This window comes from Camelus dromedarius, chromosome 5, assembly GCF_036321535.1.
Source record: "Camelus dromedarius isolate mCamDro1 chromosome 5, mCamDro1.pat, whole genome shotgun sequence".
In the NCBI taxonomy this organism is placed as follows: domain Eukaryota; kingdom Metazoa; phylum Chordata; class Mammalia; order Artiodactyla; family Camelidae; genus Camelus; species Camelus dromedarius.
In genome coordinates this window covers 32,654,953-32,673,012 of record NC_087440.1, presented here as the reverse complement: position 1 = coordinate 32,673,012, position 18,060 = coordinate 32,654,953, and the positions used below count along the sequence as shown (strand labels likewise).

Here is an 18,060-nt window from a genome sequence, read left to right as displayed (position 1 = left end):
TCAAGAAGAATGTACACACCAAAATTCTACAATATATGAAAAAAAAGGAAATGAATTTACTCCAGGTGAAATTAAAATGACAGAGCAGCTTGCAAATGACTTTAAAGTAAGTAGTTTATGATACTCAAAAGATAAAGGAAGGAATTAGGGAAAAAAGAACAAGGTATTACAAACCAAAACCAAATGAAAAGATGAAGTAGTGGGGAGGAAAGAATTCTGGAAATGAAAAAATATAGTCTTTGAAATACACTGAGTTATTAGAATAAAATCTAGATTGGCCATAGTCAAAGACAGAATCATTGAACTGGAAAACAGTGAGAAATCCACCCACAATGCAGGTCAGAGACATGAAGCATATGAAGGAGCAGGTGTATGTGATGGGCAGAAGCACAGAAGAGGCCCCAGCATGCATCTCATAGGAGTTTCTGAAGCAGAGGGGATAAGAATGGTGGGAAAGCAATATTCCAAAAGATAATGACTAAAACTTTTCCAGAATTGAAGACTCAGATAGGGAATACCAGCAAGTGCCACACTTGAAGATTAAACAAAGCTATAGCTAGAAAAAACATAATGGAGTAAAACATTGAGGACAAAGAGAAAAATCTTAAAAGATACTAAAAATAAAAGTTTCCTTCAGTGGAAGGACAAACTGATGGCTGCTTTCAAGCACCAAGAGATACCAGAAGTCAAAATTAACTTCCAGAAATAACTGTCAATCTAGAATTCCATACCCAGCTAGACTATAATATAGAAGTGAGAGAAAAACAGATCTTTCTAGACACGCCAAGATTACTTGCTCCCTCCCCCACCCTTGCTGAAAGAACTACTAAATGATGTACTTCAGTATGAAGCAAGGTGAACCCAAAGGGAAGGAGCAGAACGTAAGAAACAGCAGTGATCATGAACAGGGCAAAAATACATGGCCAAACTTAGTAGCCCAATGATTATTTTTTAATTATTCTGGATGTCTCCTTAAAAAGCTGGAGCTAAAATTCTAGACATAGTTATCAAGGAATATATGCTGTATGTTTAGTGGATAGTTAATCCATGCTGAAGTCTGTACTGGGAATGATAGAATTACTGAATTAATTTGACTTTGACAAGGCAAAAAGGCATAGTTGCATCTGTTAGGCTTTGGGTTTTAAAATAATAGAATAAAAAAGGATTTTCCTCTCTTCTCTTGAACAGTATCCAAAATCAACTAGGAGAATGTAGGAATCAAATTATCTCTGATGAGATGAGTTGCTGTTTCTAATTACAAATCCCTGTATGTAGTGAAGGGCTGACAACCACAGTAAAGGTCAAGGTAGACCCCAAGAGAGAGCTCTCACTGCTGTGGTCTCAGACAAATCCAGCAGAATGAAATGGTCCAAAGTGGATGTTAGCAATCCTTTCTTGAACAATGAGCCAGTGCCAGGAAGCTCTGGGTTTGATGGACTCAGCTTGGCACGATGCCTGGACAGCAGGAAAATATGGGCTGAACACAGAATCACACAGTCAAAGCCATATTTGCAGGAATCAATCTGTTGATGTGGGAGGAAGGAAACTGCATTCTCTGCATCCCTGTGGTACAGATCTTCTTTGGGGAAGTAAAGACTTAAGAGGTCTCTGTCACACATACAGCCCTGTGTCATAAAGAGAACATCTGCCGCCTGCTAGATGGAAACATGGTCCTCTTCCCTCTTCGGTAATATGAACCTCCTGCAGATAGCTGTTCAGAAAGTGATCATATTATTTTCAAAATGGTCATCCCAACGGAGCCAGCATAGGTGGCTCCATCACTTAGTAGGGTGTGTCCCTGCACAATTCATAACCTCCTTAAGCCATGGTTTTTGTTAAAATAGGGTAATAGTTCCTCCCATAGAGCACTATGAGTAGGATTAAATAATATATGTAAGACACTAGGCATGCTATCCAACACATGGTTGAAAGTCGGGAAATATTTGCTGATGCACAAAGAGCCAAGCATCCATCCCTGAGGTGGAACTCCCAGGGCTAAATATTGACTTGCCTTCCTTCTCCTCTTGCTCTCTGAAGAGTAGTGATTAAGATCACAGATTCAGGAGCAAGACTGCATGAGTTTGAATCCCACCTCTTTCACCTACTAGCCTTATGATCTCAGCCAGATTATTTATCCAGCCCTCAGTTTTCCCAACTGTAAAGTGGGAATAATAATAGTACCTACCTACCTCACAGAGTTGTTGTGGGGATTAAGTGAGTTAATTCTTATAGAGTATTTTGTATAGTGTCTGGGACAGAGTAGTTCAGTACATATTAAGTATTGATACTTTTATTTTTCAAGAATTATAAATCACATCATAGATATGGTTACTATATTTATTAGGTTTTTAGGGACTGTCACCTTCTCAGGAAATGGCATTATTGAAACAGAATTGACTGAATTTTTTTTTTTTGGCAGGTGTAGTACCCTATTGCTACATCGTGTATTCCTAATTCTGATTTATTTAGATCATAAGCAAAATTCTCTTTTGCCTACGGTTATTTTTTTAAGGCACTGAATAAATTGGTTGTATGCTGATACCACCCAGGCGAATTTTCAGTTATAACCCCAGAGCAGAGGTCCACAAACTACAGGTCCCAGGCCAGATACAGATCCAGCCTATTTTTGTAAGTAGAATTTTACTGAAATACAAGCACACCCATTAATTTACATATTTGCTTATGACTGCTTTCATGCTACAACAACAGAGCTTATGGCCTTTCAGAAATATTTGCTCTTTGGCCCTTTACAGGAGCAATATGCTGACTTCTGCCCTAGAGGAGTCGTTTTCAGTGAATTTTTAGCTAGTCAAAAATAGCATTTTTGGATGCATTTGATTATAGCCTTCAGTGTACTTTGAAAATATGAAGTGTAATATAATTAGAAGGATGTTGGTCATGATACGGTTCCAGTCCTCCAGAATGTTTTTTGTGATTACATAAAAGCTCTCAACCTACAAGAAGATGGCAGGGAATCCCGCTCCTTCCTCTTAAGTGCGGGAAACGTCAGATTTGGGACCTGAGCACTTACTGCTGATCTTTTTATTAAGGGACACTGTCAAGGCCAGTATGTCTAAAATTAGAGAAAAGGAGAGAAGTAGGGCACACAGGGACAGACAATGCAACTTTCACTCATCATCACAGAACTCAAGTCCCCGTGGGGCTGCTTGGCCGGGTTCCCAGTTGAGAAGGGAGATCTCTGATGGGCTTGGATGGTCTGGGCTAGCTTGTTCTTTTCTTCTTTTTTAATGGTTTGGATTTTTTTTTGTGTTTTCATCTGACTGACTTTTTAATCTCAGCTTACAGGAAACCTCACTATTAAATCTGCTGGGAATGTTTCAATGGGTAGGAAGTAGGGGTTAAATAAGGGAGGGCATTTAAGTTGTTCATGCATATAGGTGCTTATGCTTAGACTTGCTCAGTCCCCCTCAGTACACCTCTGAAAGGCATTAGATTCAAAGTACTTAACAGACACGGAAGGGCCCTCAGGTATACTGGCCAGTGTGTGCGTGTGTGTTTTAGTAACTTTATTTTCTAAAAATCTATCCTACAAATATTTTTTTCTGCATCTCCACTTCTTTAAGAAGGAATAGAAATAAAGACAAAGCTTATCATGATACAGGTTTAGTCAGCCAAATTCACTAAGAGTTAAGGGCAACCAGAAGTTCTGCAGCTGGCTGCTGCAAAGCCCTGGCCCTCGAGCAGCATTGGACGCTCTTCTCAAGTCTCTCCCCAGGGATGGAGTCCATGACGTCAGCAGCTGGGAGAGAGGGATGGAGACTATAGACCATTATAGCAGAGAGCACGTACTGACGCTCCCCTGAGTAAGGTACCTCCTGGGTAGTCATTTGCCATAGAGTGATGGCAAAAGAGTAGATGTCAGCTTTGAACGTTATGATCTGTCTTTTCAAGCGCTCCTGGTCTCTCTGGGTGTTTGTGCCTCCTGGGTGGTGAGGAGGAGTCTGGAAGCAACCAGTCACCAATCTTGCAGGCAGCCTGCTTAGTCCCATGACTACAGACCACAACAAATATGTCTGTTGCTCATTTAAAAGACAGCAAAGCTCTCCTTTGGGAAATTGAATCCAGGTCCTCAATCAGAATTTAACAAGAAGGAAAATATTCTTTCGATTGCCAGACTCTAAGAGGTCATTAGCTATTGTTCTTCCTTTCCAGTTCCTATTTCCAGCCACCCTCAGCTCCCCAGAGCCTCTCTGACACTTACAGCCCCTTCTCCCCCCCGGCCCCACTCCGTTCCCTTGCAAGTGACCAGGGTGGGAGGTGAGAGTGGGCACTGCTGAGTGAAGCTCCACCATGGTTTTTTCTGGAGAATTTGTTTCACTGGGACCCAAGGCCCCAGCGCAGGCGTGGAGCAGATGTATTTCCACCCATGGCGGTGCGAGTGGGAATCACAGCGGTGGCTCCGGATGCTGTCATCCTCAATGATGTCATTCTCAATGATGTCATTCATTCCATTGGGACAGTCAGGCTGGAGAGCTGGCAAGGAGGGGCTGCTGCTTCCCCACACGCACTGATCCCCAACAACCCAGGCCAGGGCAGGGCCGGGTCTGGGGATGACCTGTCTTTCTGGCAGACCTCCCCCAGGGCGGGAAAGTCCAAGATAAAGATGCTCATTTACAGCCAGTCATGTCAGAGTGCCAGGCGAGATTTCTTTGAGTAATAGCAGGATTATGTTTCCTACTCAGCTGTCGTCTGTTCATTTCATTTGACTGACACATTCTGTCCCAGCCTTCGCTGAAATGAGCCCAAGTCCCTGTGTAGCAGAGCTCTGGGTGACTCTGCTGGCAGGTCCTCCACTTGGACTCAGCCCCAAAGTTCTGGGGACTGACAGTTCCAACCTGCCCACCACCCCCAAAGCCCCGAACAACATTTTGCTGCCTCTTTTTCTTGCTTTTGACTAAAGCGTATGTGTGGAAGGACTTAACAGGTGATCACGCCATCTAAGCGTACAGCTAGGCGGCACTAAATTCAGATCACTGATGGTGAATCTGCTTCTAGCCCTGAACTTAAACCAAGAAAGACAGTCTCGCTTCTTACAAGAGTATGAATTTAAATTCTTCCATGGAAATAACTGCCTGGTAGCCCCTCAAGTCTGCATAGTTTTCAGACTCCTTTTCATCTTTAAGAATTCTCAATTCTCCTGTGTTCTGCAGAGCTTAGGAATTTGTCCTGTTTCTGCCATCTTCCCTGCTGTTTCAACTCCTTGTTCTAGATCATTTGTGTCAAGTTACATTTATTCAAAATAAGCAAAGTGTTCAATTACCTAAAAAAAGAGACTAGAAAAAAACGGCAATGCCATATATTTCCCGTAACTTCTAATAATTATGTCTGTATCGACTAACGCGTGAATTAAAATATGCATGTTCTTGATGTCGTCTAGTTCACAAAAGGAAATGATTAGTGCACTTTGTCAAACTAATGCCAATATGATGATAGTTAAAACATCCAGCCTGCAGCTGCAAGTTACTAAGCCGTGTAAGGGAAAGCTTTAATTACAGCTTCATCCTGCAGTAAAAGTGCTTAATTAGACTCATGTTAAGATTTTACTTGAAGCTGGATTTTTTTCCCTGAAGATTTAAAGAGTTAAGAGGAAGATTTCTTTTCCTCTTCATCTTCCTTTTTCACTTGTTGACCTTGATCTGTACGTACTTCCCTAGCTTCTCTGTGTAACAAGAACTGACGCAAGGAGGTTTTAGTCTGTCAGTTAACAGATACGCCCTCTTTACTGGTTACTGATTTTCACTTCAGACTTGGGAGTTTTCAAACGCTAGTTGTCTTTAGTATTTTGACCAGGTCTTGAGTACAAAATAAGTATTTTACACTTACAAAGTCCCTTCGGTACTGAATCGAGTTGCACCGTTTGCATGTTGCCAATAATCTTATTAAAAACCATTCAGGTACCAAAGGTGGAGTATGATTTCATACACACATTCAGGGGTGTCTCTAACTAAAGGGTGAACGAGGGTATTGCTCCTGGCTTCTCTAGTGGCAGTGAAGAATGGAGTGACAGCCAGCACCCCACTTTTCTCTGCTACTGGATCTGGTCCCCCCAGTGGCCACAGTAGTGGCACTAGACGGTCTCACTTGTACAGCGCAACATTTCTTACCTTGCTGCTGCTGCTCCTTTTAGTTTACCCATGGACACATTTTCTGATAAGAAGGCAAGTAGAAAATGGGTATTTGCATCTATACCACGCAAGAGAAAATGACATTTTGAATACTGTTACTGAGCGTAGCTACAGTTACAAATTCAAAGCAGAAAATGAAGTTTTAACTAACTATATTAGTATATTAATCTATATAAAGTCTATGTTTTTATATTTTAAACCATAAAATTAGGTTAATTCTTATTTGTCAATAGCACCTACTTTTTTGTTCTGATAATATAGAAGTAAGAAAAAAACAACTTCCTTAAAAAATAGTTTGTGTTTTTTTAATTAGATAATGTTATGGACTGCATGTCTGTCTCCCCCCATAATTCATATGTTAAAACCCCAATGTTCAGTGGGACGGTATTAGAAGGTGGGGCCGTTGAGAGTTAGGTCGAGGGTGAAGCCCTCATGATGAGATTAGTGCCCTTATTAGAAGGGCGCCGGCATCCTCTCTGGCTACATGAAGGCGCAACAAGAAAGCCATCCACAGCCCGAGGAGAGAACCCTTAGTTTAGTTAAATAAAACATTTTTAAGGAGGTCTTCTAAACCTGGGTACTTTCCTCAAAATGTGTTGAAAATGTGAACATCATCCTTTTTATTGGTCAGAACGACACCTGGTTATGCTTCGATAACAAACATACATACTTCAGACTCAGTGGCGTAACAAATAAGATATTTCTCATGCCAGCAAGTTCTGTGAACTCAATTTCTCTCAAGGGTAGCTTCTAAGTAGTGACTCAAGGATCCAGCTTGCTTGCATCTTGTTGTCCACCATCTCAACAAGTGCCTTCCAGAGTCAGATTCTAGGAAAGAGAGCTCCAGGGCCACCCCGACTTCTCCTAACCTCAGCCCAGAAGTGACACTCACTGCTTCTGCTTACGGCCCACTGGCAGGATTGCTGATCTAACTGCAAGGAGGGCTGGAAAATAGATCCTCTCTATGTATCCTGGAAGAAGGGAAATGAAACACAATTTTGTGAATACCTACCATTATTTCTACCAAACTCTTTTTGCGTATCATGCAGGAGCACTTTTTGAGATTCAGAATTTCCAATCAGACAACTTGAACTGATCTTTTAATAAATTACTCACCCAAAGACCCTGCTTTTTCCCTTAGAAATCCATGATGCACTGTCTGCAAACAAGTCATCTTTAACAAGCCAGTCTCCCTTACTCTGGGTGCTCCCTCTGTCTCTTAAAATTCTGCTCTTTTATTTCCATCTTTCCTATTACAGTTTAAGCCCTTGTCATCTTTTCCCGGAATATTCGCAACAGTCTAATCACTGGTCACCTTACTTTCATGCTTCCCACCCCAAACCCCTCATCATTATTTACTCAGCACTGCGTGGTCTCTCCACCTTATAAATTTCAAGGAGCACTAGCATCTGTATGATTTATGTAATATGTAACAGTCACATACCTTAGAAGTACAGAGTATTATTCCTCAAGATATAAAGTTCCTTCCCACAGCAAAGATTGTAAGTGGCTTAAAATGACACTTGGAAAACCCAGTGAGTGAAATACAATGTTTTTAAATTGACAGAAATCTTTATCTTTCACATGTGATTCTGTTAACATTTTAACCTGTTTGTTGGCAAGGGATGAAATACACTAAAAGTTGATTCTTCTAAATTGAGTTTTCAAAGCTTAATCCTTTTTAAAAGTGTAGTATTTAAGCAGGAGGTGTGAAAAGCATGCCTTCCTTAATATTCTAAATAGAGTAAACACAGGAAAAAGCAAAATCTGTTTTGGTTTTCACTCACTATGTGTGTCTCTTCCCCACCAGAACCATAATAACAACTTTGTAAATAGTGCCATTTCTTTTGAAAGGAACATTTTCCATACCAGTCAAATATCCTGAGCTTGTATTTTGTACATGATTATATTTTTGGTATAATAAAAAGATGTCCCAAGCAATTTAGAAAAATGCTGTAAAACTTGAATTTTATCTTAGTGCCTCCAGGAGTTGCTCCTTTCTGTGTGCCGGTAAGAACAGCACAATCCAGGATGAAGGCCAATGAAAATAGGATTTAGGCATAAATAGTAACCTCATGACATCTTTATAAAACCAAAACTATTTTCTATTCTTTATCAGTTCACTATCCATTCAACAACCATCTCTTGAACGCCCACTAAATGACAGGCATCAGACCTGGAAATGCCCAAAGAACAAAGGGGCTGCCCTTGTGATCAAAAATAAGTACAGACAAGCAGACTAGCAGTTTGGGTGCACTGCAATGAACACTTCGTCAGAGAAGCGCTGAGGGTGCTGTGGGAAGCATGGACAGAATGGGGATCCGAACTGGATTCCAGGAGGAAGCACTGTGGCTTATGTTACTGAGCTGATCAAAGGTAGGGGATGACAGTCTGTGAGTGCCACGCTCACAGCCTGAGTACATATCATGAGGCTGGGACAAGTGAAGATCTATGCTTGGTACGTTAAGATTTCACCTCACAATGTGTATGTACCCTTAAGAAATTTCTTTGGAAACTCTTAAGATACGAAAAAAAAAAAAAGTGATATTGGAGTCAGCCAGACTTGAATTTGAACCAAGATTCTCTCACTCACTAGCAGTATAATCTTAGGTGAATTTCTGAGTTTTAACAGTTTTAAGGGGGAGGATAAGAATATCTTCAAGGGTAGTCATTAAGGTTTAGAGAATAATGGATGTAAAGCATTGGCACAATTCCTGGTGAACAGCGGGCACTTAGCAGTAAGTATAAATAATAAAGAGTACAAATGGAAATTGGGTTGCACTTGTAACTTTTATAAATAGACATCCAGGTCTACAGTTGGCTGAGCCTTCTTTCCTTCAGTTTGTGACTTGCTAATATGAATTGAAAATATTTGTGTTTAAAGTGATGCAGCATGGATTAACTCCCCTGTGTAATTGAGAGCAATTTGATTCAGTTGATGATAATTGTTGTGGATTTTAATGACCAGTTGGCAGGAGTTTTCAGAGCATTCTTCTTAGGAAGTAAAATATGTTACAGGAATTCATTAGTAATCAAACAAAATACATTAAGACTGTAGAATAACTAATGAATAGTCATGAAACCCATTGGAATTTTGTATCAATTTTTAAATTAAGTATGATACCAGAGAGATGGTAAAAACACCCCTACAGCTATCAGCCTGGACAGAAACTGTACTTGGCATCTGCTAGCATGGCCGTTAACTCATCACCGTATTCCCAGTTTGTCTGTGAGATGAGATTCCCTGTTTTGCATTCACCATATTAAAACAAGAAATTAAGTGACTCTCAATCCTTACGGGTGTCAGTATGGGACGGAGTCAGAAAGAGATGCTGAAGTTCAGTGAACTGACTGCTGAATTCGACTGCCCTTTGTGACAATGTCTGAAGCATAAATGACCCAAACTTTGAAACTTTCAGATGCCAGTGTCATAAAAAGAAATAGGTCAAGGCTGCAGGCTGACTTGATTCTCTATCTCCTAAATAATAGGATTTAACTACAGCAAAAAATGACCTAATCCAGTAGTAAAGCAACCCCTGTGACTAAAACAGAAGACTTTTGTTATATGCAGCATAGTTCACCTGAAATTGAGCAGCAAGTGTATCTCTTTCCGTGGAAGTTCATCTGTCTCATTTCTCCTGCTCAAGATAAGAGGTTTCCCACAGCGCATGGTTGCATTCTCATCACTTTGCCGGTTTAAGGACTGAACTGTCAGAAGAGCTTTCAGTAATTGAAAGTTTTCTCCACGATTCTCCAGTCCTTTGGCCCACGTATATTGGCCATGTAAGATATCCCTGTTGGTATGTACACATACACTTTGCCTTGAAGTGTACGATTTTCCCCTTGGATTTATGTTTATGAAATCAGAGCTGGGTAGTAACATACACTGAAATCACAAACTGGTGTATGTGTACATACCCGCTGGGGTGAAGTTCTCCAAAAGGTAAGGGTCACACTTTCCAAAGGGGACACAAGCATGGGTGGTTTCACGGAAACCAGTTGCCAGATTCTCAGCTTCTGCATGTGTTTTCCTTAAATGCTGAAGACCATGAGTGAGCTGAAAACTTTACTGAGCGTCAAGCCAGCGAACACGGCTTCCAGGTCCAGCTCTGCTGTCACCTGGGGTGCACCTTGAGCAAATCCTTTCGCTTACCCCTCCGACCACAATTTTCTGAGGAATTAGATGACCCCCAGGTTACTTTCCAATGTGAAGCAAAAAGGGCTTCAGCCTGTTTTACTTGAAGTCATGCTAAATTCCCAGAGCCTGATCGCTTAATAGCAGTAGGTTTGAGGCACATTTGAATTAGTTTGAGGTAAAACATCTCTTAAGAAACACTTTGAGCTGGACACATACTGTGGCGTACATATTTTTTTAAGTCAAAGAGTACAGTAAATTCATCTTTGATTGTTATGAAGGATGCTCAAACCTCAGACTTCGTTCTCTATTAAGTTCTCAAGCCACTTAACCTTTCATTGTTTTAATCCAAGACCATTTAACTTCCTACCCCATGTTAGTAAATCAATCTTAATGGGTTCTTCTTCCTTGGTGAGGTTTCTCTATTATTTTCCACCCTTTGTAGTCTTATCTCCTATTTGTAAAAATGTGTTTATTTTCATACAGTAGTGTTAGCTACATAATGCATAGGATGTATGGGTGGTACTTGCCTTGATACCAAATATACAAATAAGGAGGCGACAATGTCTTTCTTACGAGAAAATGTAAGAAATTCAGTCTAATTGGCTAAACAGATACTTAACCTGGTAATCATAATAATGGGTTGAATATGGTAATGGAGGCCTGAATAAAGTGCTAGGGAAGCTTGGAGGAGAGGGCACAACCTTCTTTTTCATGTTGATGAAATCCAATTTACTCTTTTGTTGCTTGTGCTTTTGGTGTCATATCTAAGAAAACATTGCCCAGTCTAAGGCGATGAAGATTTGTGCCTATGTTCTAAGACTTTCATAGTTTAGCCCTTATGTTTAGGTCTTTGATCCATTTTGAGTTAAATTTGTATGTGGTATGAGGTCAGATCCAGCTTCATTCTTTTCCATGTGGCCATCCAGTTGTCACAGTACATCTCATTGAAGACGATTCTTTTCCCGCTGAATTATCCTGACACCACTGTAGCGCCACTTGGGTGAACTGTCCTGACTTAATCCCACTGTGCCAAATTCACCTTGGTTTTCTTCCTGCCTCTCAGGCTATCTCCTCTCAGTGCCCTTACAGGCACTTTACCTTCACCTTACTCTAAATGATAAAATTTTTAAAGGTGTGGTTTGGAGAGCTCTTCCCATCTCTCTCTAGTGTTGCTTCCTAGTAAGCTTACCCACTCCCATTCTCCTTCTGTGCCAACGACTTGGAAACTTTATCTCCATCCCAGACCTCTGCAGAGCTTCGTATCAGAATATCGATTTGCCTTACTGGCTTCACTCAGATGTCTCATAGACAGCTTAAGTATAACATTATCTAAAGTGAAATATTTGATTCTCAGGCCTACTCACCCTTCAAGGAACTTTCTTTCCTGCAGCTTTTTCTATCTTGTAAATTGCACTGTGTACATACCCACGAGTTCAAGTCGGAAACCTGGGATTCACTCGCTGTTTTTCCTCTTCCCTCATCTGCCATATGCAGTCCCTCGGTGTGTGTCTCAAATCTGTCCACGGCTCTCATCTCCACTGACATCATTCTACTGTAGGCCACCATCCTCTCTTACCTGAGTTACTTAGCTTCTCACCTGTTCATTCTCTTTTCTCTCTTGCTTCTGTTCGCAGACTATAGCCAGAGTAAGAATTTAAAAACTGACCTCAGTCCAGGTTACCCCCGTTTTAAAACTCTGCAGTGGCTTCTAGAATCTCTTACTATCCATCTCTTTACCACGGTCCCTAAGCCCCTGCATAATCCGGCTCCTGCTTCTCTCTCTAGGCTCATCTCAAAGCATGTTCCCCCTTTTACAGCTGCACTAGTATTTTGGTTCCTAGAACACAAGTCCCCCCCCCCCTTCAAGCCTTTGCCCATGGGTTTGCCTCAGCTTGTCTTTTCACAACACAGCTTAAACATTAGCTCTTCAGACGGGTCTCCCTCACTGAAGCTAAGTCAGTTTCTCTTCCCTTGAATTCACTATCGCAGCACATTGTTTGCTAATTGCCTGGCAATTTTTAAATTGTGTGTGTGTGTGTGTGTGTGTGTGTATGCGTAACACATACACACCTACCCATACGTTGTTTGAACCTATACATGATGTGCCTCTTGAGACAAGCTCCTGGCCTGGCATGGAGGTGAGGACAGTGTGTTAGGGGAGCTTGTCGACTTTACCTAGGACTGTGTTCTCAGCCTGCTCCTTTGCCTGTGGCAAGTAAGATGACCAGAAACCATTTCAATGAATAAACAAACTAGCAGGGAAATGTGGAAAAGACGGGGTGACCTCTGATGGGTGTGAATTACCAGGTAGTCAAGGAAGGAAAGTGCATCACAAGTTGAATAATAGCCAGAGTGTGCAGAGGCTCAGGGCAGGGAGAGAGAGCATGCTTGAAGATACTGTTTATGTTCCTTGAAGATTGGTAGGACTTTGTGCATGGAGAGGAAATACTTTTTTCACTTTGTTTCATGCTTAATTTATTAAATATTTCTACTAAACAAAACTTGGAAAATCAGATTTTCTTAAGCTTTTAAATGTTCTTCATCACAATCTAACAGGACTGATTATTCTGAATACTTTAGATACTTTAAACAGATAAGACATATGCAAAAATAACAATTACAATACTTAAAAGAATATTATATTTAAACCTGTTATGAGCTAGCAACACCATGAGTTTATTAATATATGTCTTCGCTACTTCTTTACTTCTTCATAGATCTTCCAAATGTAACCAAAGCGCTTATTTCCACATTTCCTGAGTCTAGAGGAATCGGGTTGCCAAACAATTTGTTTTCAATGGGACACAGCCTGATGATACTGTCTCCCAAAGTGATTCCAGCCTGAGTCCCTGGATATCTAACTGGGCCCTTTCTGTAACTGGACTTCGTTTCACATCAGTCGCACTTATGTTAAGCCCATGGTTTTTACATGAGTCTGTCTGGGATGTATCCTTTGCTTGGCTGGGCCGGCATTATATAATCCTCCACCATGTCATTATACACTGATCTGGTATGTATCTTGTCATCATTGGTCAAGTTATCTAGGGGTTTCTTCTGGCAAATGTGATCTAGTGTCAACAGACAGCCAAATTTCTAGAGAAGAGAACACACTGACCACTGACACCTTTCAATCCTTTCTGGAACGGTTTCTATTCTTTTTTTAAAAAAAAAAACCATTTTTTTTATTGAGTCATAGTCATTTTACAATGTTGCGCCAAATTCCAGTGTAGAGCACAATTTTTCAGTTACACGTGAACATACATACATTGTCACATTCTCTTTCACTGTGAGCCACCACAAGATCCTGTATATATTTCCCTGTGCTACGCAGTACAATCTTGTTTATCTATTCTACTTTTTGAAATCCCAGTCTGTCCCTTCCCACCTCCCATCCCCCTGGCAACCACAAGTTTGTATTCTATGTCTATGAGTCTGTTTCTGTTTTGTATTTATGTTTTGTTTTGTTTTGTTTTTTAGATTCTGCATATGAGCAATCTCATATGATATTTTTCTTTCTCTTTCTGGCTTACTTCACTTAGAATGACATTCTCCAGGAGCATCCATGTTGCTGCAAATGGCGTTGTGTTGTCCATTTTTATGGCTGAATAGTATTCCATTGTATAAAAATACATCATATTTATTCAGTCATCAGTTGATGGACATTTAGGCTGGAACAGTTTCTATTCTTTCTGAAATGCCTTAGCTTACTCTCAGTTTCCTGTATTTACCTACTGCTACTGGCACAGATAGAAACAAGTAATACTTTCACATATAGATAGATACATAAAAGAAATAAAACATCTAAGTATTTTAATAATCTTTACATATTAACAGCAATCAAATAAAAATTAAGCATCTGGTTATAGTTAATCTTGTTTTGGATTTCAACTTCATTTTTGTACATTTTCTATTAACTCAACATTAACCAGTTATGGCTGCAACAAAGTTATATAAAATTATTATAATTGTTATCCTCTTCACTGTTACGACTTTTATTGCTATCGATGTTCTAACATCACAGTGGATATACAACTTATCTAGTAGTACCTGCTTTAAACTGGCTTCTCTTTGGGTGCTATCCCTACCATCTCTGAAGGTATCTTTAATATCTTTGTTGTCTGGCAATAAAATATGTCAGGCCGTTCTGAGTTTTCTTTGCCCCAAGGTATGGAACCCACTGCTTTCCGAAGAACTTTGCTTTCTTCTAGCAGAAAACAGGGTTGGCCACCAAAATCTGTTAATGTTTGGACACCGTTAGGGACAGAGCTGGACATAGCATTCCTTGTTATTCACACTGATTTATTTACAAATTCATTTATTACATACTCTACCTACAGAAAGAGACTGATCAAAATTTAACAATTTTCTAAAATTTGTCAAGGAAAAAATTAGGCAGTAGATAGAGACTGGAGTTTGTTGGGTGTGGCAAATGAGTAGCTTGGCACTTGATTAGGAAGGACCCAGTTCAGTTGACTGTAGCTGAGATAAATGCCCTGGACTGCATCAACACTTGGATGCAGGGTATGATGGAGAGTTAACAGTTAAAGGTGAACTGAATGTAGGATGCTGGGTGGACAGAGGGCCACTAACTAACACAGTAAATTCAGGAGGAAGAGGAATAAAGGGTCACATAGAGGGTGAGGAGGGAAAGAATGGGCTAATGTTACAGTAAAGGTTGAGAAGCAGACAAATATAGATAGTATCTGGCCCCTGTTTATTCCACAGTAAATGTGCTGAATGACAGATATTACTAATGCCACAGTAGGTATGAGTTCAGACTGCACTACAAATGCTAGGCTAAATACATATTTTATTTAATTCTCAAAACAAACTCTGAAAAAGAGGTACTGTTTTTATCACCTTGAGGCTGATGAGAAAACACAGGCTCATAGAGATTAAGAAGTTAACCTGAGGTCACACACCTAGTACGCAGCAGAGACGCACTCAAACCCAGACCTCTCCGACCTCTTACCCCAGCCAAGAAAGGAATGAAACTGACAGGGAAGAATCAAAGTGATGGGGAGAGGTGGGGAGAGAATCAAGAAATGGTGTGCCATGGAAGCCCAGGGAGAAAGCCACTTTTAAAAAGGAATAGTCAGTCCACTTGTGGTCCCATGGCCAAGTGGAAGAAACTTAAATTAGGCAATAGACTTGACAGGTCATTGGTGAGCTTGAGAGACCATGTTAGGAGATTGGGGTGGAAGCCACAGCACTGAAAGTTCAAGGTGCCTGGGAGCATGAGAGGTCACAGTAGGAGTAGACTCTTCCTTCAAGAACGTTCATGGTGAGTGAGAGAGTAGGGAAGGAAAGATGAGCTTAAATGGAAAGCTTAACAGAAAGACACTTTAGTGCCAAATACCTGAAGTTTCTTTTTTCAGTAATGGCTAAAGTTTAGTGTCTGCCGTGTGCCCAACACTATACTAAGTACTCCATTTGGACAACTTCATTTATTCTTCACATCCTTACGAGGTAGGTTCTAGACCAACTCCATGACTGGTGAGGAAACAGAGGGCAAGGTATTTGTTCAAGGTCACACAGCCAGCAAGTACCAAGCTTCACATGTTGAACAGAATTTGTTTTGGCTAGTAGCACTGTGGAGGGTTTTCAGATTGTATCTATCAGGACTTGAAACTGTGGTTTTTATGGTAAAAGGCACTCGCTTCCAACTGTAATAAAAAGCAGAGCAGATCATAGCCGGTTTATTGCCATATATACCAAAGACAGAGAACAAAATCCATTTTACCAAGTTTAGAGCTATTTTAGGTTGTTAACTTTAGAACAAGGGTTCCCTCTCTGCAGCTGCATTTCAGCCACCCTTCTGAGAGCCTGATATTCTCTGAATAAAAGAGAACCAAAAGAAGTGTCCTTGAATTCATTCTCCTGATGCCCTGTGACTCAGAACATCTTCATAAGGACCAAGTTTAAATGAATACTGAAGGAGACTGGTGGATTTCTCTACATATCTCAAGTTTAAGTGTTTAAAGGACATGAATAAAATCCTAAATGTTTGACCCCTGCTGTTGAAAATATTGGGACAGTGATTTGACAGCATAGTATGAACTCATACCTTTTATGGAACAGGGAGGGGCTGAGTCCTTGGCTATGGCACATTCCTGTGACTTGGGAATGGCCGAGGTTCCACTAAATTATTTTAACGTCACCAGCAGAAGAGATTTGCTTAATAGAATGGTCTGTTCTTCTTCCTTTGGTAACGCCAGCAATAGATAACTTCAAGGTCTCCTTCAAGTGGACTTTTGAGTTTATGGGTTTACAAAGTGCTCCTGAGCGCTGAGTCCATTTTTCTTTGTCATCCAGCTGCAGGCAACAAACAAATTTCATGGTCCCTGAAATTAGCCACCAACTTAAGACAAAAGATAATTCTGGACCTGCCACTCAGCATGCTATATCTGTTCTGCTGCCTCTATAAAGCAAGCCTTTTTAATGTAATTACATGACTTGTCCATCTGTTGCTTAGTTGATGAGGACAGCCTGGATTTATTTATTTTTCCTTCTTTAACTTAGGAGTCAGTATAGTTTATTGTAGCATTTCCCAAAACAGATTCTGCAGAAATCCAGCCTACTAAAATCATCTCTGCAAAAGGAGATTATCTGGGAATAAACATGTTTGGGAAATTCTGCTCACAGAGCTTTCCTGCTTCCACCTCTACCACTTTTTGATTAACAGTTTACATTCATATATTCAGGGTTTTCTAAAGTTCTGCATTAAGGAGCCAGCTAGAAAGCCATTTCGTAAAGCCATTTACTACAGAATTGAGTTTTCTATGTAGCACTTTGTTAAACCACAGGACCACTTTGGGAAATGCTGACACAGTCATTCAGAGCTTTGAGGTCAACTCTCAGCTTCTATGTATTCGACTTTTGTTGATTCCATATATAAGTGAGATCATGCAGGGTTTTTTCTTTCTGTGTCTTGCCACCAAGGCAGGGAGGTGGGGGAAATGGGAAGGTGCTGGTCCCGAGTACAAAGGTGAAGCTATGTAAGATGAGGAAGTCCACAGAGCTAATGCACGGCATGATGACTGTAGTTAATAACACTGTATTGAACACGGGGAGTTTGCTTAAAGAGTGATTTCAGGTGCTCTCACCACAAAAAAAAAAAAAAAAAAAAGGAAAAAATGGCAGCTATATAAGGAGATGGCTATGTTAACTAACTTGATTGTAATGATCACTTCACTATTTACATGTATATAAAATCAGCATCTTGTATTCCTTATATGTATACAATTTTTATTTAAAAATGGTTTTTAAAAAAGAGCTTTGAGGTCAAGATCTGGGTGACCTTGGGCAAGCTATCTCCCCTCTCTGAGCACTTGTTTCCTTAATTGTAAAGTAGGTTAAGAATAGGTTCCTCTGAGGGATTTGACGAGTTCCCACGGCACCAGCACACAGTAACCATTCAGCGAACTGCAGCTGTCTCTGTGAGTGACTGGCTGATGTTCGCACCGCATCCGTGCCCAGCATGGGTTAACAACTCTTCCTTTTGGAAAGGCTTGATCTAACATAACCTAGGTTTGTAACAGAATTTATCTGATTAGTCACTACAGCAAAAGTACAAGTGAAATTTAACCTTTTGGAAGAATCTCCTATCTCAAAAGGGAATCCTAGAGATTGTCCAACACTGAGATGCAGCTGTGTGATTAGTATTGATTAGTCCATGTAATGTAGAAAGAACCTGGTAATTTACCCAAGCTCTCAGAGAATTAATGGAGTCTGTGAATTAAGAACCAACTTATTTCACCCGGTAGGCCTCTGCAT

General features: G+C 40.4%; 1 protein-coding gene and 1 long non-coding RNA gene across 3 annotated transcripts in view; one reads left to right on the top strand and one right to left on the bottom strand.

Moving 5' to 3' along the window:
* The window catches only part of STXBP6 (syntaxin binding protein 6), a 222,358-nt gene that overhangs the window by 187,283 nt on the left and 17,015 nt on the right, over nt 1-18,060 (top strand). The window lies entirely within an intron of this gene.
* LOC116153493 (uncharacterized) overlaps nt 13,441-18,060 on the bottom strand; it is a 149,983-nt gene continuing 145,363 nt past the window's right edge. Inside the window, exons 7-8 of one of the 2 annotated variants that reach the window (XR_010380922.1) lie at nt 16,352-16,599; nt 13,441-15,950 (exon numbers count right to left, since the gene is read on the bottom strand). This is a non-coding gene — a long non-coding RNA (uncharacterized LOC116153493). Of the gene's footprint in view, nt 16,600-18,060 lie in introns of both variants that reach the window. The other variant, XR_010380921.1, reaches the window with a different exon arrangement.